General features: G+C 40.1%; 1 protein-coding gene and 1 long non-coding RNA gene across 5 annotated transcripts in view; both read right to left on the bottom strand.

The window, feature by feature from the left end:
• Positions 1-22,267, bottom strand: part of si:dkey-154p10.3 (zinc finger protein 135) — a 307,986-nt gene that overhangs the window by 179,765 nt on the left and 105,954 nt on the right. The window lies entirely within an intron of this gene.
• LOC118495831 lies at positions 1,783-17,487 on the bottom strand. The gene is made up of 3 exons (XR_004898274.1): positions 17,375-17,487; positions 12,986-12,988; positions 1,783-2,138 (listed from the first exon to the last, which is right to left on the bottom strand). It is a non-coding gene; the product is annotated as an uncharacterized LOC118495831 (long non-coding RNA).

The following is a 22,267-nucleotide window of genomic DNA, read 5'->3' as shown; positions in this document are numbered from 1 at the left end:
CCAGTGTTTCATGTCTGCAGTGAGAGGGGAGGAGAGAGAGGAAGAGCATTGATACTCTGATGGATCTGGGCCTTCACATCATTGGTCCTTCCTCTTTATCATCTGTTGAAGATGTCGCAACAATTTGTGATTGTCCTGAACAGTGTGTGACTCCCTCTGGTGGATGTTGTTTTCCTTTTCCTCCAAAGGTTTTTGTACAGAGTTTTAGTGTTTCCTGGGAAAAAAAGTCTTCCAGCAGCTTGTCAGTGTGTCAGCTTGTGTTTTTGTACAGAGACTGTGGGTTTGCTGTCACTGTGGGCCTCACAGCACAGTAGTACAGAGCAGAGTCTGTCACTGCAGCAGAGGAGATCTGAAGATCCACTTTGGTTTTATCCTCACTTACAGAAACAGACAGTCCAGAGTTTGTTTCATTTTGCGTTCCAGAGTGAAAGATGAGGAACTTTGGTGGTTTTCCTGGATATTGCCGATACCAGAAGAAATAATCATTCAGCTTGTTTGGAGTATCTGTAGGACAGAGTAACAGAGCTGCATTCTAAACTGTTCTTTTCTCTCTCTACTGGAGAGAGTTCGTCACACCTGACACCTAAAGGACGACATAACTCTGTTATTTCATGTTGTAAAAGACTTAAAACATGATTCACATTCAGATGGTTTTAGAATAAAACTTGTTAATGCTGCATAATCTAACATACCTGATAGAATGGAGAGAAACAGCAGAGAAAACACACAATGCTGCAGTGACAGCATGTTGAATAAAGGTAATGTTGATGGTTTGTGTATTGATCTCTGTTGAATATAGAAGTTCCTCTCTCTTCTATAGTTCAGTAACAGCTCAGCTCCTCCCTGAGTCTCTCCGTCTCCTCGTAGTTCTGTATTTTCATTTCTCTGTTACTCTACTAAGGTAAAGTGATTCTAGACTAAATCATGTTAAAGTTTAACAGTGTGTGACTCCCTCTAGTGCATGTTGTGGAGTATTGTGTTGTCTTTGCTCCAAAGGTTTTTGTACAGAGTTTTGGTGTTTCCTGTCACTGTGGACCTCAGAGCACAGTAGTACACAGCAGAGTCAGACAGCTGAAGCTTCTGGATCTTCAGAGGAAAGGACTTATCCTTGAGTGTAGCATAAATTCTTTCTTTCTGAAAGTTTTCAGCATCTTTTGCTCCAGAGTAGATTTGTAGCATAAACTTTGGAAAGCCATTTACTTCTTGTTTGTACCACAACAAATAAGAATAGGAAGCAGTTGTCTCAAATGTACAGTCAAGAGTAACTGTCTCTCCTTCAGTAGTAATGACATCTCCTGTTGGCTGGATCACTCTGTCTTCTCCTTTACACTCTGGGGAAGAAGAGAACATGCAAAGATAGATATAAATCAATAAAGAAGATTGATTTAAAACAGAAGAGTAGGTTTAAAGAGTAAACAATCTGGATTTCCCCTTACTGCTGTTTTATGTCAGAGAAAACCATATAGCATGTCATTTAGAATGTACAAGATACCAACAGAAATTATCTGTTTTTGCTCTTTTGTGCATTAAAACACTCTTTGCACCTTACCAAAGAAAAGAACAGCAAGAATAATCCACAGCCAATGTCCCATCTCTATAACAAGGTTTAAATCAACAGGAGAACTAGCTGATGTTCAACATTCAGTCTGAGAATTGTTCTCTTCACAGCAGCACTTATTATTGACTGAATGGTTGAACACAGTGCAGAAGTAGTGCAACCGCCTACTTGATAATGTCGCCCTCTAGTGGAGGTACAAAGTTCATTACAAAATTGTGGAAAAAAGTCTTCCAGCAGCTTGTCAGTGTGTCAGCTTGTGTTTTTGTACAGAGACTGTGGGTTTGCTGTCACTGTGGGCCTCACAGCACAGTAGTACAGAGCAGAGTCTGTCACTGCAGCAGAGGATATCTGAAGAACCATTTTGGTTTTATCCTCACTTACAGAAACAGACAGTCCAGAGTTTGTTGCACTTTGCGTTCCAAAGTGAAAGATGAGGAACTCTGGTGGGTTTCCTGGATATTGTCGATACCAGAAGAAATAATCATTGTTATCCACTTGTTTGGAGTATCTGTAGGACAGAGTAACAGAGCTGCCTTCTAAACTGTTCTCTTCTTTCTCGACTGGAGTGAGATCTTCACAGCTACCTCTGTTATTTCATGTTGTAAAGACATAATACATGATTCACATTCAGATGCTATTAGAATCAAACTTTTTCATGCTGCATGATCTAACATACCTGTTAAAATGGAAAGAAACATCAGAGAAAACACACAATGCTGCAGTGACATCATGTTGAATAAAGGTAATGTTGATGTTTTGTGTATTGATCTCTGTTGAATATAGAAGTTCCTCTCTCTTCTATAGTTCAGTAACAGCTCAGCTCCTCCCTGAGTCTCTCCGTCTCCTTGTAGCTCTGTATTTTCACTTCTCTCTGTTACACTTCTAAGGTAAAGTGATTTTAGATTACATCATAATGAAGTTTAACAGTGTGTGACTCCCTCTAGTGGATGTTGTGGAGTATTGTGTTGTCTTTGCTCCAAAGGTTTTTGTACAGAGTTTTGGTGTTTCCTGTCACTGTGGGCCTCAGAGCACAGTAGTACACAGCAGAGTCAGACAGCTGAAGCTTCTGGATCTTCAGAGGAACTGATGTCTCGTTGATTGTAGCATCAAATCTGTCCTTCTGGAACTCTGGAGCATTTTCTGCTGTGTTTGAAAAACTTTTCAAAATGTACTTTGGGTAATCATTTACTTCTTGTTTGTACCAGAATAAAGTTCTCGAATAACTTGTCGAAGTTGTCTCAAATGTACAGTCAAGAGTAACTGTCTCTCCTTCAGTAGTAATGACATCTCCTGTTGGCTGGATCACTCTGTCTTCTCCTTTACACTCTGGGGAAGAAGAGAACATGCAGAGGAAGAGATTAATTTATAAAGATGATTGAGTAAAGGAGAACAATCAGTATTTTAAATAGTTACCTAGCCAGAGAGTCAGAATCAGGATGTTAGTCAGGGTCAGGGTACTAAAGTATAATCTGTTTTTCGTTTTAAACCAAAAACGAAAAAAGGAAAAAACGGGTCGATGTTTCGTATTTTGTTTCAAACCAAAAACGGAAAAACCAAACTATGAGCTCCGTTTTCCTCGGTTTTTCCAATGTCCATACAAATTAAAAATTAACTGGAAAACTGCTCGTTTTTCAACTGTTGTTTTTTTGTTATTCATGTTTCTGTTTTAACCCAAGAACGTGAATACGGGCTCATTTTTATAATGTGCATAATCATTGAAAATCTGATGGAACACAGGTCTCGTTTATAATGTTATTTTGGTCTTACGTGTTAAGTCAAAAGTTGACTAAAACCAATGCGCTCTGGACAGGAAGTAACAATAACATGTCAAAATAAAAGTATGAGAACTGTAATAACTGCCAGAAGAACAATGTACTTTAGCTTTTGCCTGTAGCTTGTCAGATTAAGCTACAGTTAATTATTTAGGGTTATATAAAGTATTTAATTGAGCAACATTCATTAATAGCCACAAAGGGAGTAAGAATGGATATTGTTTTAAAATAGAAATAGGATTATAATAAGTTTTAAATCACATTTTAAATAAAATCTGTATTCCCCTAGCATGCTGTGTGGCGTTATTGACTACTTTTACTCTAATCTTACACCAGCCAGTAAAAAGAGACAGAAAATATAAGGGCTTTTTTAAATTGCTCTGCAGAATATTGTTTGTGACATGGTTGACCACATTAGCTGCCAATGAACATGTCAATGTGATGAAGAACATATATTAACAAGTTAAAGTGTACTGGAGACTCTCTCATTCTGGTCTGGTCTCCTCAGGCCCTGCAGACTGGACCAGAGTTCATGGTGAGCATGGTAGACCTCCTCACTGCTGGGCCTGTGCCTGGATCACCCAGCTCATTAGATGTTCACTGATCATACTAAGGCCTTGAAACAGTAGTTGGCCAATATTGGATAATAAAATATAATACATGATAGGTATTGTGGGGTTGAATTACAATAAGGACTGGTCAATGGTAAGCACTGTGGCCTCACAGCAAGAAGCTACTGGGTTGGAACCCTGGTAAGCAATATAAATATGTACTGCCATTGTATTGTTGGAGCAGCAGCAGATGGCACAGAATCATGCAAATGTTTAATGTTACAACCGAGATATCTCTCTCTCTCTCTCTCTCTCTCTCTCTCTCTCTCTCTCTCTCTCTCTCTCTCTCAGAACATACACTTCCACAAAGGCTGGTGCATGTTTATCATATATTGTATGGTGCTGTGGACCCAAGTGGCAAATCTGAATCAGAAAAGTGGCCTACTGTAATATTCTAGCAGTAAACCACAAGTGTGGTCCAGTCTGCAGGGCCTGAGGAGACCAGGATGAGAGAAGCAACATGGCAGCTTCCTCACTAATATGATGAGAGGTTTGCAATGTGGCCCAGTTGTATCTGCAGGAGTTCTTCATCACGCTCAAATTAATGGCAGTTAAGTTGGTCAACCATGTCACATGAATATTCTGCAGAGTTTCAATAAAAAGAAGCCTTTTCATTTAGTTTCTTTTAGGAAGAAACCTCGGACAGACCCAGGCTCTTGGTAGGCGTGTGTGTGTGTGTGTGTGTGTGTGTGTGTGTGTGTGTGTGTGTGTGTGTCTGTCTGTCTGTCTGTCTGTCTGTGTATGTGTGTGTTTATGTGTGTGTGGGTGTGTGTCTTTCTGTCTGTCTGTCTGTGTGTGTGTGTGTGTGTGTGTGTGTGTGTGCATGCACATACTTGTAAATATGCACGTGTGTCCTGTGTGTTTATCTTCTGTAAAGCTCAATAGTGCCCTGTTGCACTACCAGTCAAAATTTTCCCGGGAAGACCATAACTGCTATAAAATTGAATAAAACACCCAAAATTTTATGAAAGTTGTGAATATTAATTTACTTGCGAAGAGCATGGAAGGGAACAATGCATGTTATTTTTGGTTAATTTGGTTGAAAGTGTTAGATGCCTTTTTACTGGCTGGTGTAAGATTAGAGTAACTAGTCAATAACTGCCACACATAGGCTAATAATAGATGAATGTAGATTCCATGTGATTTTAAAATTATTATTAAATAATTAAATACTTTATATAACCGTAAATAGCTAACTTTAGCCTAATCTGACAAGCTACAGGCAAACAATGTTTTCAAAAAGTACATTGTTCTTCTGGCAGTTATTACAGCTCTCATACTTTTATTTTGACACGTTAATGTTACTTCCTGTCCAGAGCGCATTGGTTTTAGTCAACTTTTGACTTAACACGTAAGACCAAAATAACATTATAAACGAGACCTGTGTTCCATCAGATTTTCAATGATTATGCACATTATAAAATGAGCCCGTATTCACGTTCTTGGGTTAAAACAGAAACATGAATAACAAAAAAACAACAGTTGAAAAACGAGCAGTTTTCCAGTTAATTTTTAATTTGTATGGACATTGGAAAAACGAGAAAACGGAGCTCATAGTTTGGTTTTTCCGTTTTTGGTTTGAAACAAAATACGAAACATCGACCCGTTTTTTTCCTTTTTTTCGTTTTTGGTTTAAAACGAAAAACAGATTATACTTTAGTACCCTGACCAAATGGAGGGTCCGTGTACTTGGTGGCCAACGGATTTTCGTTTTGAAAGGAAAAAAACAAAAACGACAAACGGCCAGTTTCCCAATTACCATTAGTAAATAGGAAAACACAAAACGGAAAACAACCCATTATTCGTTTTTTGTTTTGATATTAAAATCGGAAAACGAAAAACAATCTCGTTATCCGATTGTCTTTGATGTATTTGTAGATGGAACTCGGAAATTAAAATACGTGTGTATAAGTCCTATTCCTTAATTTTGCATTGGTATTTTTTCGTGACCCGGAAGTTACTCCCGCCACGCCAAGACCCGCCCTTCAATAGCATTTATTGGCCAGTACCGCCTGTAAGATCCGTTTTGTGCATGCGCATAATTACGTAGTAGAAAACTAACAATGTCCCTGTCATTGACTGTATGGTTGTTGTCAGTGTGCGATTTACCATGTGTCAACACTTTACGACCAAACATTACAACTTTTTTATTAAATCTTTTTTTATTAAATCTTTATTATACAATAGTCATAGCTACAAACATTCGAAACTTGTCACTGATCCAAAACAGTGTAGCGACATCGTTGTTGTGTTGTTTACGTTAATGTTTTTACCTTTAATACTTCGTCTTGACTAATAACCATAGACTGTCTATTATTAATGCGATGAAGTGTAAACGTACATAAGTGTCCTTTTGAAGATGGGATGACAGCTCTCCCAGCCACCACTGCTGTATACCTCTATAGTAGCTACATGCCAACGGCAGTAAACACTATAGTAGCTACATGCTAACGGTCATCTTAGCTGGCAATGTTGTTAAATTCTCCCCAATTCCGGGTCACATTCCTGCTGAAACATGTCCGATTGTGTAGTGTTTGGTTCAGAAGCCTTTATCTGTGATTTTTGACGTTAGAAAGTGCTGCTTCGTTCCACTACAATCTAACGTTAGCATACTCATAGCTAACTATTGTAGCTGCATGCTAACGCGACATAGCGGAGCATATAGCTAGCTATTTACGTATGTAGCAGGACTTTGTACCGTAAAAATCACCAATAAAGGCTTCTAAACCAAATACTAAACAAATACAAATACAGTAAAGTGACCGGAATTAGGGGTGAAATGTCCAGCATTGAGCTACATAATAGTTTGCTAGGAGTTAGCTGGTCTCTCACAGAGATCTCATTTGTAGCCCTGTTTTAACCTGATACTTTCATAAAAGTACAAACCATGAAGTGAGAGGTATAGACATGCTTAAACTTTATTTAAAACATGGTTAACCTGAAGCAGGACGGAGTCATGACTTATAACACCAAAGCAAGGCTTCTAGCTCAGGCTAGCTAGCGTTAGCAAATTACCTTCAAAGTTGTAAAGAAATGACGAAACGTAAAATTTGAAGCCTTTATTTAATTTGCTACATGGTGTTGTACTGGATGGCCGGACGACCCTCCGTATATCATTAACAGATACTTTAGGCAACTCCAGCAAACACCTTGTAAACTTCATCTCTGCCATCATAACGGTCTACTGTCACTGTCTAATGTTTTCTTCCGGTAACCGGGAATGTCCAAACATCCTTATGCCAATGCGTGCATAGAGCTGTGAAGTTTGCCGGTGTTCGCGCAAGCGTAGAATTGATCAGGCAGTGCACAGAACGGATTTTACAGGCGGTACGGAAAAAGGAATACGATTTATACACACATTTTAATTTCCGAGTTCCATCTACAAATACATCAAAGACAATCGGATAACGAGATTGTTTTTCGTTTTCTGTTTTTTAATATCAAAACAAAAAACGAATAATGGGTTGTTTTCCGTTTTTTGTTTTCCTATTTACTAATGGTAATTGGGAAACTGGCCGTTTTTTGTTTTTGTTTTTTTCCTTTCAAAACGAAAATCCGTTGGCCACCAAGTACACGGACCATGGAGCTCATATTTTCTCTTTTTCGTTTTTGGTTTGAAACGAAAAACGAAATATCGACCCGTTTTTTTCGTTTTTTTTCGTTTTTGGTTTAAAACCAAAAACGGATTATACTTTAGTACCCTGACCTCAGCTAGAGCGGGTAACGCCAGCTCTGCAGACGGACCAGAGTCAGTCAGCACCGGGGAGCGAACCACGGGGACCGAGGTCACTGTGGCTGCCGCTGTTGCCTTGGAAATGACAACATCCGGTCTCTGAATATGAAAATAACAGGCTTTTTTCATTTCTATTTTCGAGTGATTTTATTTTTGTTATATGAAATAGAAAATGAAAATCAGAGCATATTTTTAATTTCTCCCATCCCCTTTTGACCATGAAAAGGAAAAAATGCCTTGTATTTCAATTTCAAATTTTGTATTTTAAAACAAAAATCAAATAAGCATTCGTTTTTTGTTTTTAATACTGTTTATGAAATGAAAATCGAATGAACGAAAAAGTACACGGACCGTACACGGACCGGATACATATACTTTACAGTGTTATTCCCCTTATATATAATATAACTGTGGACATGTATGCAATGAGCTACTCAGATTACTTTTACACTTAGCTAGCTGTTAAGCTTACCTCGATTTATGTAAGCTAACTTTGTTAGCAGCAGTAGCGGCCAGGTTGCCGATGCAGGTGGGTGTATACAGCATTCACAGCATCAGTGCTCCTTCACTCCTCCCCAGCTCCTCCCTCTCATCTAAAAATCCTCACATCCGTTTTTAATGCAACCAAGATGGCAGCACCCGTAAAGGCAAACTCGACGACTCCGAGCTGCTCTGCACAAACCAATGGGTGACGTCACACACACTCTGTCACACTAGCAGCTGGAACCACAGGGACTCTGTTTAAACTGGAAATATCAGAATCCATCTGATATGAAGCTGTGGTTTGAATACCACTTCCCTCCTCTTTGAAGAGTAGTCAGATATCTGTGTTCAGGTTTTTGTACAGCCTCTTCTACACTTTGTATCACTGTGTTTCTAGAGCACAGTAGTAGAGACCTGTGTCTGCCAGGGTTAGTGTCTTTATGGTCAGTTCAGTTGTTTTCTCTGTTGTTATGGATTCATATCTTATCTTATCTGGGATATATTCACTACTACTAGCTCCTCTAGCTCCTTTCCAGAGTATAAACTGAGGTGCCTGAAGGTCAGAATGATGTCTGTACCAGTAAAGGTAAGGATTGTTGATCGTTGTCTCATATTTACATCTGAGTGAGGTAGATTCTCCTTCTCTTTTACTGACTGCATTCCTTACAGGATAGATTTTGTCTCCAGCTATTAATCCTGAAAAAAGGAGAAAATGAAGTCATTAGACTAACATTGTTCATGAGGCTGAGAGGAGAAGACAGTGAAAAATGTCAACTGTATATTGTTACTCTGGACAGAAACAGTTCAACTCTTCAGAGATTTCAGCTCTAAAATGCAGTTTATATAAATCTTCAGAAAATAATAAAACCATGTTGTTCTTTGTATCTTACCAAAGAAAAGAGCAGCAAGAATAATCCACAGCCAATGTTCCATCTCTACAACAAGGTTTAAATCAACAGGAGAAACTAGCTGATGTTCAACATTCAGTCTGAGAATTGTTCTCTTCACAGCAGCACTTATTATTGACTGAATGGTTGAACACAGTGCAGAAGTAGTGCACCGCCTACTTTATTATGTCGACCTCTAGTGAAGGTACAAAGTTCAGTACAACAGTGTAGAAAAAAGTCTTCCAGCAGCTTGTCAGTGTGTCAGCTTGTGTTTTTGTACAGAGACTGTGGGTTTGCTGTCACTGTGGGCCTCACAGCACAGTAGTACAGAGCAGAGTCTGTCACTGCAGCAGAGGAGATCTGAAGAATAATTTTGGATTTATCCTCACTCACTGAAACAGACAGTCCAGAGTTTGTTCCATTTTGCGTTCCATAGTGAAAGATGAGGAACTCTGGTGGTTTTCCTGGATATTGTCGATACCAGAAGAAATAATCATTATATTCAGCTTGTTTGGAGTATCTGTAGGACAGAGTAACAGAGCTGCCTTCTAAACTGTTCTCTTCTTTCTGGACTGGAGTGAGTTCTACACAGCTGACACCTAAAGGAAGAGACAACTGTTAGTTAATTTTGTATGAGACTTTTCGAATAACATCTGAATGATACACATTCAGATGTTATTGGAATATAACTTTTTCATGCTGCATAATCTAACTTACCTGTTAGAATGGAAAGAAACATCAGAGAAAGCACACAATGCTGCAGTGACAGCATGTTGAATAAAGGTAATGTTGATGGTTTGTGTATTGAACTCTGTTGAATATAGAAGTTCCTCTCTCTTCTATAGTTCAGTAACAGCTCAGCTCCTCCCTGAGTCTCTCCGTCTCCTCGTAGCTCTGTATTTTCACTTCTCTCATTTACACATCTATGATGAAATGATTCTAGACTGCATCATGAAATATATTGAAGTTTAACAGTGTGTGACTCCCTCTAGTGGATGTTGTGGAGTATTATGTTCTCTTTGCTCCAAAGGTTTTTGGACAGAGTTTTGCTGTTTCCTGTCACTGTGGGCCTCAGAGCACAGTAGTACACAGCAGAGTCAGACAGCTGAAGCTTCTGGATCTTCAGAGGAACTGATCTTAAGCTGGAATTCAGCGTGGATGAAAATTTCTCCTCGTCCACTGTTTTCCCGGTTCCAACCTTAAAGCGGCTCAGAATGAATTTGGGGCTGTTGTTTCCATCCTGTTTGTACCAGAAGAGATAATTATTAGTTGCACTGCTGTTATATTGACAGCCAAGTGTTACTGCCTCTCCTTCAGTAGCAGTCACATCTCCTTTTGGTTGCAGCACGTTGTCTTTTTGTGCTCTGCATTCTGTAAAACAGCAACAAACAGAATCAGTGTGCTGTTAAAGAATCATATCAATGTTGGATTGATATCAAAGAAACAGAGTTGTGTTCATACCAAGGCTCATAGCAGCCAGCAACACTGAGATGAACAGAGGCTTCATATCTGCAGTGTGGAGTAACTCTGAGCTACAGCAAGTATAAAGAAGGCTGTGATCTCTCTGTTTAGTCTTCATCAACACTAAGTTGGTGGATTAGAAGGAGGAACCTGATCACAGTGACAGGGCTCATTCACAGCCCTGGGTTATTCCCCCTACTGACAACTTTACACCTAACACATGTTGTGCCTCTCTCCTTTCTTACTTGTAAGGTAAAGTTACTTAACTTAGTGTTTTGAGGAGGTGTCCTCTAGCTCACCTATTAAGAGTGTTTGCCCCATGTTGGCTGAGTCCTGCAGCAGCTGTCAGCTGTTGCGTGTCATCCCCCATCTCTCTCCCCCTTTCATGTCTAATAACATTAGTTGATTAAAGAAATAAACGGAAATTAATTTATGTATCAAACACGTTTAAAATAATATACTTTTCCCTCTTTCAGTTTGGGGAAAGGTATCAAGTCTTTAAAGTTAAAAGGCTCAAGTCCAAGTGAAGTCATGAGTCATTGGTGTTGAAGTCCAAGTGGAGTTACAAGTCTTTTCTTCTCGAGAGGTTGATGGAAGATGGCGGAAGGCAACAGCAGAGGGGCTGCAGCTCCTTCTGCTGTTCATGGCGTTAGTCGGCCTCGAATAAAACCGGTGATCTATGACAGTGGTTCCCAACCTGGGGTCCGGGGACCCCTAAGGGGGGCGGCAAAGATCACAGGGGGGGCGCAAGTCTTTATCTGGTTTGAGGTTGAGGTAAAAAAATATATATATTTGCAATGTTAATGTTAAACAAATTATGATAAAACACTAGAATATATAATGTATACAAAAGTCGGTATAAAAACTATATATTTTTGTTCTCGCTTAAACTTGTAGGTAGGCTACTTAGTAGGCCAGACCTCCGGGACCTCTTAACCTGGGACCCTGCTGTCATCAGGTCAGCTGCTAGCTGCTATCATCCCGCCACAGCATCACTATTTTATGAACGAAACATGGCGGAGAAACGTAAAAGTGCTGATAACTCCTCTGTATCAAAAAAGAAAGTAAGGGAAAGTTACCTCAACTTCGGTTTCGGAGGGGGGGGGCTCAGCTTTTCTTAGACATAAGTAGGGGGGGCGCCAAGGAAAAAAGGTTGGGAACCACTGGTCTATGAGACTGTTGATGGGAAATCTATTGTAGAGGATGAGTTTCTTAACTTCCTCGCGGTTAAAATAAAGACTTTGAGTCAGGATGAACTAGTCCTTCTAGCGTCAAACAACTTTGAGTCTGAGTGGATTGAGTCCTCAAAGAAAGTGTTGTTTGAACTTTGTCCCAACACGAAGCAACGTAATGTGACATTTAAAGGAAACCAGAAGGATGTAAACAACATCAAAAGTTGCCTTAAAGTATTAAACAAGTGCGGTGAAAACATCCCACGGTTTGTTTCCCATTATCTGGATGAGTCGCCGCCTGTGATGTTCAACAACATGGATGTTTCCAATTTACTCTGCAAGATGGAGCGTCTGCACAGTGAGATCTGCGCGCTGAGGCATTCAGTAAAACTCCAGGCTGATGTAGGCGAGGATCTGATGTCTGTCACCTCCATTATTGATCGTAGAGTTGCTAAAATGGAGTGTCATCTGGTGCCGTGTGTTGGTAAGAAGCATAACCAGGACATGTCGAGTGCAGTTGGAATCTCCAGCGCCAGTGTAGTCCTACTGGTTGGGGCTTCTTCTGTGGATCTCTCCAGCAGGGAGTTGTCTGCGGATGTAAGCACCCTTGGGTCTCCTGATATCGGATATTCCACGTCCGATGTCCCGGCTCCAGTATTGTCTACAGAGGCAGCTTGGGTAGGCAGCGCTGGGATGTGTGCAGAGGTCAATGGAAGCTTTAAAGAGACTGATGCTTCTTCAAACTCACCTAAATGGAGCCTTGTGGTGAAGCAGGCCCGACAACAGAGGGTTGAGAGCCGGTCTTCCCCGGTAAAACAGCGCACTGACAAACCTGCGCGCAAGAGGCCAAAGCCTGTTATTGGCACGAGTGCGCAAAGTAACATAAAAGTGGTGCAAACAAAACAGGTTAGTGTGTTTGCTACAGAATTCTCACCAGATCTTCATGCAGAGGTGCTGTGTACATATGTTAAAGAAAAACTCAGCCGGGATGTTCATTGTGATCGTATTGTAATTGTAAACACCAGATACAGCTCTTTTAAAATGACTTTTGAGTGTGAGGATGTTGCGATGGTGTATAATCCGGAGCTATGGCCTGAAGGCTCTGTTGTGCAGCGATATTATGAACCACGCACAGCGAGAGTTAAAGGGTCCAGCACGACCATCTCTACACCTGTTGTAACGTGGCCCGTTGGAGCTACGGCCCCGCTATCTTAATCTACAAACATGCGTGTTGCATCCTATAACTGTCAGGAGCTGCGTGTTGGCAATACTGCTGGAGATAGGGTTCGACGTATGGTTGTGGATAACCTGCTGGAAAAATGCGACATTGTATGTCTGCAAGAAACGTTTTTATCTAAGCAGGATCTAGGAAAATTTAACTTTTTTAATGACAGTTTCAAAGGAGCTGGGGAATCCACAACGGACCTTACTATGGGTATAGTGAGAGGATGGATATCAGGGGGTGTGGCTATCCTATGGCACAAGAAGCTAGACTCAGTGATAAATGTCATCAGGACTGAGTTGACTGGTGCATTGCTGTACAATTGAAGTTTAAAAATAAAGATCTTATTATTCTCAATGTATATACACCTTATGAGTGTTCACAGAATGATGACATATATTTAAATAGGCTTGCCTTTATAAATTCCTTTATTCATGAGAATCAGTATACAAGTGTGTGTGTTGTAGGGGATATGAACGCAGACCTTACAGACAGCCAGTCACTGTTTGCCAGACATATATTACAGTTTTGTGAGGAGAATAACCTTATATTGTCCAGCCAATTGCTTCTACCAGCAGATAGCTATTCTTATATAAGTGAAGCCTGGAACACAACATCATGGCTTGACCACTGCATTAGCACTGCTGATGCACATGCGATCTTGCAATCTATGGAAATTCTATATAGGACATCCATGTCAGACCATGTGCCGTTTGCTATGAAGCTTGATGTGGAAAGTCTCCCTGAGTTGACCCAGGGGGTGAATGATAGCTGCAAGACTAAATTGGATTGGGCAAAACTCACAAATGATGATCTCTTGACATACTGTATGAAAACTGAGATTCTTCTTGGGAATATTTGTATACCCAAAAATGCTATTATGTGCTTGGATGTGAACTGTAATGATATCACCCACTGTGAAACCCTCTGTGCCATGTATGACAGTATTATGGGTGCAATGTGTGAGGCTAGTAGATCATACCTAATTCTACCTGTAAAAACAAACAATATTAAGCCTGGCTGGAACAAGCATGTTGAGGCACACCATGCAGAAGCTAAGGTAGCATTTAAGGCATGGGTGCAGGCAGGAAGACCCAGAATTGGCCCTTTCCTTGAGTATAAAAAGCGTACCAGCACTAGACTCAAATATGCCATCCGTTACATTGGTAAACATGAACAGGCTATGAGAGCAAACTCTATGGCTGAGAAACATCTGGGTAAGGATGTTATTGGCCTCTGGAAGGAGGTGAGAGCTCTAAACAAGACCAATACATTGCTTCTGTGTGCTATAGAGGGGGTGTCTGGAGCTGACAATATAGCTGAGCTGTGGAGGCAACACTATTCTGCCTTATTTAACTGTGTTAAAAGTGACTCCTACAAAGTGGCAAATATTGTCAACAGTAATCCAGAGATAATCACCTCCAGGGAAGTCTGCCAGGCCGTAGCACAGTTATCGGATAAGAAAGCAAGTGGGCCAGACCACATTACAGCTGAGCACCTTAAGTTTGCTAGCCCAAAGGTGGCAGTACTGCTTGCCATTTGCTTTTCTGGATTCATGACCCATGGCCTGCTACCTGAATCTACACGGTCTATTACTCTTGTGCCTGTCATCAAGGACAAAGCTGGCAAGGTTGGGAGTTTGGATAATTATAGGCCGATAGCCCTAGCCAGTGTGATATCTAAAGTACTGGAAAGAATGTTGCTTGATCGTCTAAGTCCTTATATTGGTACCACTGACGATAAATTTGGCTTCAAAGCTAAGCTTGGTACTGATTTGTGTATCTATACCTTGAAGGAGGCAACACAGGGGTACATAAGGCAGAATTCATCTATGCTAGTTGGGTTTATTGATGCTTCCAAGGCCTTTGATAGAGTCAATCATCATAAGCGAAAAACTGAGCCAAAGGGGTGCCCCTGACAGTATTATAAGAATCCTGGCTTACTGGTATGCCAACCAGAGTATGCAGGTGAAATGGGGTAATACAGTCTCCGCGTCCTTTGGGTTAAGTAATGGGGTACGTCAGGGGGGGTTACTCTCACCAGCACTTTTCAACTTGTACATGGATGAGTTATCCAACCAATTGACAAGATGCAAAACAGGCTGTATGATTGGCAACACCTTGGTAAATCATCTCATGTATGTTGGTGATTTGGCCATTTTCTCTCTCAGCAGTGCTGGTTTTCAGCTGCTACTGAATATCTGCTCTGAATATGGGGTGAAATATGATGTGTTGTATAATGGTAAAAAGAGTGCTGTTTTGATATGTAGGACAAAAGTGGACAAAGACATTTGTTTTCCAGACTTTTATCTATCAGGACAAGTGATTAGTGTCTGTAATAAAGTTAAATATCTGGGTCACTACATCACAGATCAGTTATCTGATGATGAGGATATACTCAGGCAGCGTTGCATATTATATGCCCAAGCTAACATGTTGGTAAGAAAATTCCACATGTGCACGGATGACGTCAAAATGAGTCTGTTTAAAGCTTATTGCACTCCTTTGTATACTGCTCCCTTATGGACTAAGTTCAAAAAGGCAAGCATGCAGAAGCTTAAGGTTGTTTATAATGACTCTATGAGGATACTGCTCAACAAACCCAGGTGCTCTAGTGCAAGTTACCTGTTTTGTAATGCAGGGGTCAGCACCTTTCAGGCATTATTGAGGAGTCTAATATACAAATTCATTTGTCGCTTGAACGTCTCCCAAAATAGCATTGTTATGCTATTTGTAAATCCTGGGTTTAGTGCCATACGATACCAATCATCACTATGGAAACACTGGTATAACTGTCTTTTATAGAAATTTAGTATTGTTGTTTCTTCTGTTTTTATTTCTTTGTATATGTTTCTATTTCTTTTTAAGGTATGTTGTATGTCATGTCTGTGTCTTTTGAATGGACCTTGAGTCTGGAATAAAAAGTTGATGATGATATCTAAATTCATCAAATTTGTGACTCAAGTCTGCACCTCTGGTTAAGGGACTCTAAACATTTACATCACATTTAGCATATTTAAATGATTGTCATGAGTCTCAAAGATTGTATTGGAGAAGACAACAGGGTGTCTGTTAAGTAACACTTATCAACAATGACAAACACAAACTGTAGAGTAAAATATCTTTCTTGTCAAGTTCTTCTGTCTAAACAAGAGTTAAGAATCACTAAAACAATGAACTGGATTACATATGTTTCATGAAGTTGTAAGCACGAATAATCAGAGTAAACAATGAAATATTGCATTTTTTCAGTGATTTATGTCCTCATTGTCCACTTGATGGCACTGTTGTTCAATAAAAGGAGGAGCTGAAGTGTGTATATGTTCAGTGAGGAGCTGTCAGGTTTTTGTACAGACTGTGGGTTTGCTGTCACTGTGGGCCTCACAGCACAGTAGTACAGAGCAGAGTCTGTCACTGCAGCAGAGGAGATCTGCATAATAATTTGGGTTTTATCCTCCCTTACAGAAGCAGACAGTCGAGACTTTGTTTCATCTTGCGTTCCAGAGTGAAAGATGAGAAAATCTGGTGGTTTTCCTGGATATTGTCGATACCAGAAGAAATTATCATTATATTCAGCTTGTTTGGAGTATCTGTAGGACAGAGTAACAGAGCTGCCTTCTACACTGTTCTTTTCTGTCTCTACTGGAGTGAGTTCGTCACAGCTGACACCTAAAGGACGACATAACTCTGTTATTTCATGTTGTAAAAGACTTAAAACATGATTCACATTCAGATGGTTTTAGAATAAAACTTGTTAATGCTGCATAATCTAACATACCTGTTAGAATGGAGAGAAACAGCAGAGAAAACACACAATGCTGCAGTGACAGCATGTTGAATAAAGGTAATGTTGATGGTTTGTGTAGTGAACTCTGTTGAATATAGAAGTTCCTCTCTCTTCTATAGTTCAGTAACAGCTCAGCTCCTCCCTGAGTCTCTCTGTAAAGTGATTCTAGACTACATCATGATATTGAAGTTTAACAGTGTGTGACTCCCTCTGGTGGATGTTGTGAAGTATTGTGTTGTCTTTGCTCCAAAGGTTTTTGTACAGAGTTTTGGTGTTTCCTGTCACTGTGGGCCTCACAGCACAGTAGTACACAGCAGAGTCTGTCACTGCAGCAGAGGAGATCTGAAGAATAATTTTGGTTTTATCCTCACTTACATGAACAGACAGTCCAGATTTTGTTTCATTTTGAGTTCCCAACTGAAAGATGAGGAACTCTGGTGGTTTTCCTGGATGTTGTCGATACCAGAAGAATTGATCAGCACCAGTTGCTTGTTTGGAGTATCTGTAGGACAGAGAAACAGAGCTGCCTTCTAAACTGTTCTCTTCTTTCTCCGACTGGAGTGAGTTCTTCACAGCTGACACCTAAAGGAAGAGATAATTTATATAATAAAGTTGTAAAAGACTCAAAGAATGATCATTCCAATTTAGATGTTATTGGAATCAAACTGGTTCATGCTGCATAATCTAACATACCTGTTAGAATGGAAAGAAACATCAGAGAAAAGAGACAATGCTGCAGTGACAGCATGTTGAATAAAGGTAATGTTGATGGTTTGTGTATTGAACTCTGTTGAATATAGAAGTTCCTCTCTCTTCTATAGTTCAGTAACAGCTCAGCTCCTCCCTGAGTCTCTCCGTCTCCTCTTAGATCTGTATCTTCACCTCTCTGTTATGCGTCCTCCGGTTAACACACTGGTGGCAACATTTTGTACCATTTTGATGTTGATCCTTCTAAAACAAGAATTACATAAAATAAGATGCAATGATTTAATGCTTGGATCACCTTTTCAGGGTTTACAAACACAAGAAGGATGAAGAAGTTGAAACAACATAATTTCATCACTAAATATCTTAGTATAATTTAATTTGACCTGATTCACAGAATTTCGGGAGGAAAATGTAATGTCAATTCCAGCCTTTATCATTTTTAGAAACACTTTATATGATAAAAAACAGCGGCCAAAATTACTGGACTTTAATGTTGAATTACAGATTGTCAGGAAAACGGAAATAATATCATCCAGAGACATGTAAACAGAGAATGAGGGGACCTAGGATTGAACCCTGTGGTAGACGTGACATCATGACTTTGCGTAAACATACACACCACTTTCTAAAGCCAAGTGGAGTGTTATCTGTACGCATTTTGAGGTATCTGCGTGTATGTCTATGCTGTAAACAGCACGCCGTATACAGCACGTTGCATTTTCTCTACGCCGTATACAGCGAATGCGTTGCAGACTGATGTCAATAAATGGCGTGTGTATGACACGCCAATTTGTATGCCATTTTGGCATGTTATCAAGACGCATAATCACTTTTCGGACTGTTGGGTTTAGGAAAACAATAATGGTATTAATGGTATTAATGGTATTATTAAATCACAAACGATGCATATTTCCTACCGTAGTAAGGTAAACAATGAGCTACAAGCTCATTTTCATCAAAACAAGCTGCCCTCCAACCTGGAGAAATAACATTGGTCTCTACGAGCAGCCGTCAGTGAGACGGTAGTGATACAAGTGCTTAGGGACCGTCTATAAACTACAACACCAAAAACGGTTGAATTTAGAAAACGTGACATGCGGGACCCGATCCCCGGTCTCCTGGGTGAAAGTCCTGTGTTTGACCCATCCTCCACCCCGACCAACCTCCCTGCACAGATTTTTGCACTTTCATACTACTCGCTACGACGTCAATTCACACGCAATCGCAAGGTAATGTAAGTCAATGGAGGCCAAACGGCGTTTATAAACACGCTAAAAAGCGAGTTTTCGTCTTGATAACATACGCCACTTCATGTGATCAATCTGCCAGAGGCTAAAATTGGGTTTTAATTCAATGTTGAATTACAGGTTGTCAGGAACACGGAAATAATATCATCCAAAGACATGTAAAAAGAGAATGAGGGGACCTAGAATTGAACCCTGTGGTACACCACAATAAATCAGCCTTAAGAGAAAAACAGAAACTTCTTTTATAATGATAACAAAACTATGACCTGATTCTGTGATGCTAACCAGAGTTGAAATAGAGCTCTGTAGGATGTCAGGGTATTTGCTGTTACAATCAGTTATAGAAATTGTTCATGAACATAATATCCCACAACACCTCATTATCATCAGTTACTGTTGAATAAAACACTTTTCATCTTTAGTGCACAATTTTCTGTTATTGTCACCTCTACAAAGAATCTAGACTGTATCATTACATACTATTCAACGTTTAACAGTGTGTGACTCCCTCTAGTGGACGTTGTGGAGTATATTCTTGTCTTTGCTCCAAAGGTTTTTGTACAGAGTTTTGGTGTTTCCTGTCACTGTGGGCTGCAGAGCACAGTAGTACACAGCAGAGTCAGACAGCTGAAGCTTCTGGATCTTTAGAGGAACTGATGTCTCGTTGATTGTAGCATCAAATCTGTCTTTCTGGAACTCTGGAGCATTTTCTGCTGTGTTCGAAAAACTTTTCAACATGTACTTTGGGTAATAATTGACATCTTGTTTGTACCAGAATAAAGTTATTGAATAACTTGTCGAAGTTGTCTCAAATGTACAGTCAAGAGTAACTATCTCCTTCAGTAGTAATGAAATCTCCTGTTGGCTGGATCACACTGTCTTCTCCTTTACACTCTGGGGAAGAAGAGAACATGCAGAGGAAGAGATGAATCAATAAAGATGATTGATTTAAGGAGAACAATCAATATGTTTAAATAGTTACCTAGCCAGAGAGTCAGAATCAGGATGTTAGTCAGCCAGTGTTTCATGTCTGCAGTGAGAGGGGAGGAGAGAGAGGAAGAGCATTGATACTCTGATGGATCTGGGCCTTCACATCATTGGTCCTTCCTCTTTATCATTTGTTGAATATCTCTCTACAATTTGTGATTGTCCTGAACAGTGTGTGACTCCCTCTAGTGGATGTTGTGGAGTATTGTGTTGTCTTTGCTCCAAAGGTTTTTGTACAGAGTTTTGGTGTTTCCTGTCACTGTGGGCTGCAGAGCACAGTAGTACACAGCAGAGTCAGACACCTTAGCTGAGGAGATCTCCAGATCAACACGTTTCCCTTTCTTGTCAATGTGAGCTGAGAAATCAGAACCAGTTGGATTAATCAACCCTCCCTCTGTGATGTAGAGCAGGAACTCTGGTCTGGATCTCTGGTATTGTCTGTACCACTGGATACTGTAGATATCACCCTCATATGTACAGGTCAGGTTGATGTTTCTGCCCTCTGCAACATGTTCTTCAGTACTTTCTGGGTTTATGCTGTTCATGGAACCCAGGGCTGCAAAATGAGTATTAACATCAGTTATCATTAACTTACACAGATAAACCTCTAGTTATGAAATATCTGGTTAATACAGCAGGTTATATGAGACATTGATCTCTGTTCTAACACTCACCTATAAAGGTAGAGAAAAGTAAAAACAGGTAAAGCAACACGTCTTTGGAGTTGATAAAGCCAAACAGACAGCAGATGAGCAATGTTCTTCGAAATTTGTTAGCAGCAGCTGCGGCCAGGTTGCCGATGCAGGTGGGTGTAAACAGCGTTCACAGCTTTAGTCAGTCTCCTCCCTAACTCCTCCCCAGCTCCTCCCTCTCGTCTTAAAATCGTCACATCTGTTTTTAATGCAACAAAGATGGCAGCGCCCGTAACAGCAAACTCAACAACTCAGAGCAGCTCTGCACAAACCAGTGGGTGACGTCAAACATGTTCTCTCCATTAATATTTACAGTCTATTGTTTCAACATGTTACATTTTCTGCTCTTGTCAGAATGTTACTAGAATGTAAAGTGACAGTTCAGGATCTTTTGGTCCTCTGCAGCCGTTTGAGGTCAAATTCAAAGATGCTGAAGTCGTTGGGGAAACTTTCTGCTTTAATGAAATTCTTAAGTTAGTAAAATCGTTGGCAGTAAAAATGTGATTCTGCTGAGTTCTTCTGTGAATTATGATGTTATGAAATATAAACTACCAGTGATTTCCGTTTTATTAGTATTTCAGTGTCTATTTGGGATGCAGATCAACATGTTGAACAATGGAAAGAGCTCATTGTGGCCTAATGGCCCACAGGGTATAAAAAGGATTTAGTAGGTAAGTCAGTGTCCATTTAGTTGTTGTCATGGTGTCTTGTGTTTGAACCATCATACAGTTGGTTTGTCATTGATGTGAATTTGCTGCTCATGTGAATCCTCCCACAGTGTTACATTAGCAGCTGTAACCACAGGGACTCTGATAAAACTGGAATAATCAGAATCCATCTGATATGAAGCTGTGGTTTGAATACCACTTCCCTCCTCTTTGAAGAGTAGTCAGATATCTGTGTTCAGGTTTTTGTACAGCCTCTTCTACACTTTGTATCACTGTGTTTCTAGAGCACAGTAGTAGAGACCTGTGTCTGCCAGGGTTAGTGTCTTTATGGTCAGTTCAGTTGAGTTCTCTGACGTTTTGGATTCATATCGCTTATCTGGGATATATTCGTATGATGCGTAGCCTTTTGCTCCTTTCCAGAATATAAACTGAGGTGCCTGAAGGTCAGAATGATGTCTGTACCAGTGGAGTTCAATATTGTTGTAATTGGTCTCATAGTTACATGTGAGTGTAACAGAGTCTCCTTCTCTTTTACTGACTTTATCTTCTACAGGAGATATTTTATCTCCAGCTATTACTCCTGAAAAAAAGGAGAAAATGAAGTCATTAGATTAACATTGTTCATGAGGCTGTTAGGAGAAGACAGTGGAAAAGGTCAACTGTACAATGTTACTCTGGACAGAAACAGATCAACTATTCTGAGATTTCTGCTCTGAACTGCAGTTTATATAAATCTTTAAAAAAAATACTAAAACCATGTTGTTCTTTGTATCTTACCAAAGAAAAGAGCAGCAAGAATAATCCACAGCCAATGTTCCATCTCTACAACAAGGTTTAAATCAACAGGAGAAACTAGCTGATGTTCAACATTCAGTCTGAGAATTGTTCTCTTCACAGCAGCACTTATTATTGACTGAATGGTTGAACACAGTGCAGAAGTAGTGCACCTCCTACTTGATAATGTCGCCCTCTAGTGGAGGTACAAAGTTCAGTACAACAGTGTGGAAAAAAGTCTTCCAGCAGCTTGTCAGTGTGTCAGCTTGTGTTTTTGTACAGAGACTGTGGGTTTGCTGTCACTGTGGGCCTCACAGCACAGTAGTACAGAGCAGAGTCTGTCACTGCAGCAGAGGAGATCTGAAGATCCATTTTGGTTTCATTCTTACTTACGGAAACAGACAGTCCAGAGTTTGTAGTTTGCATTATTTCTCCTGATTCCAGATGAGAGATGAGGAACTCTGGTGGCTTTCCCGAATATTGTCGATACCAGAAGAAATAATCAA

This window comes from Sander lucioperca, chromosome 9, assembly GCF_008315115.2.
Source record: "Sander lucioperca isolate FBNREF2018 chromosome 9, SLUC_FBN_1.2, whole genome shotgun sequence".
NCBI lineage: Eukaryota > Metazoa > Chordata > Actinopteri > Perciformes > Percidae > Sander > Sander lucioperca.
The sequence above is the reverse complement of the archived record's forward strand: the minus strand, read 5'-3'. Positions and strand labels throughout refer to the sequence as shown.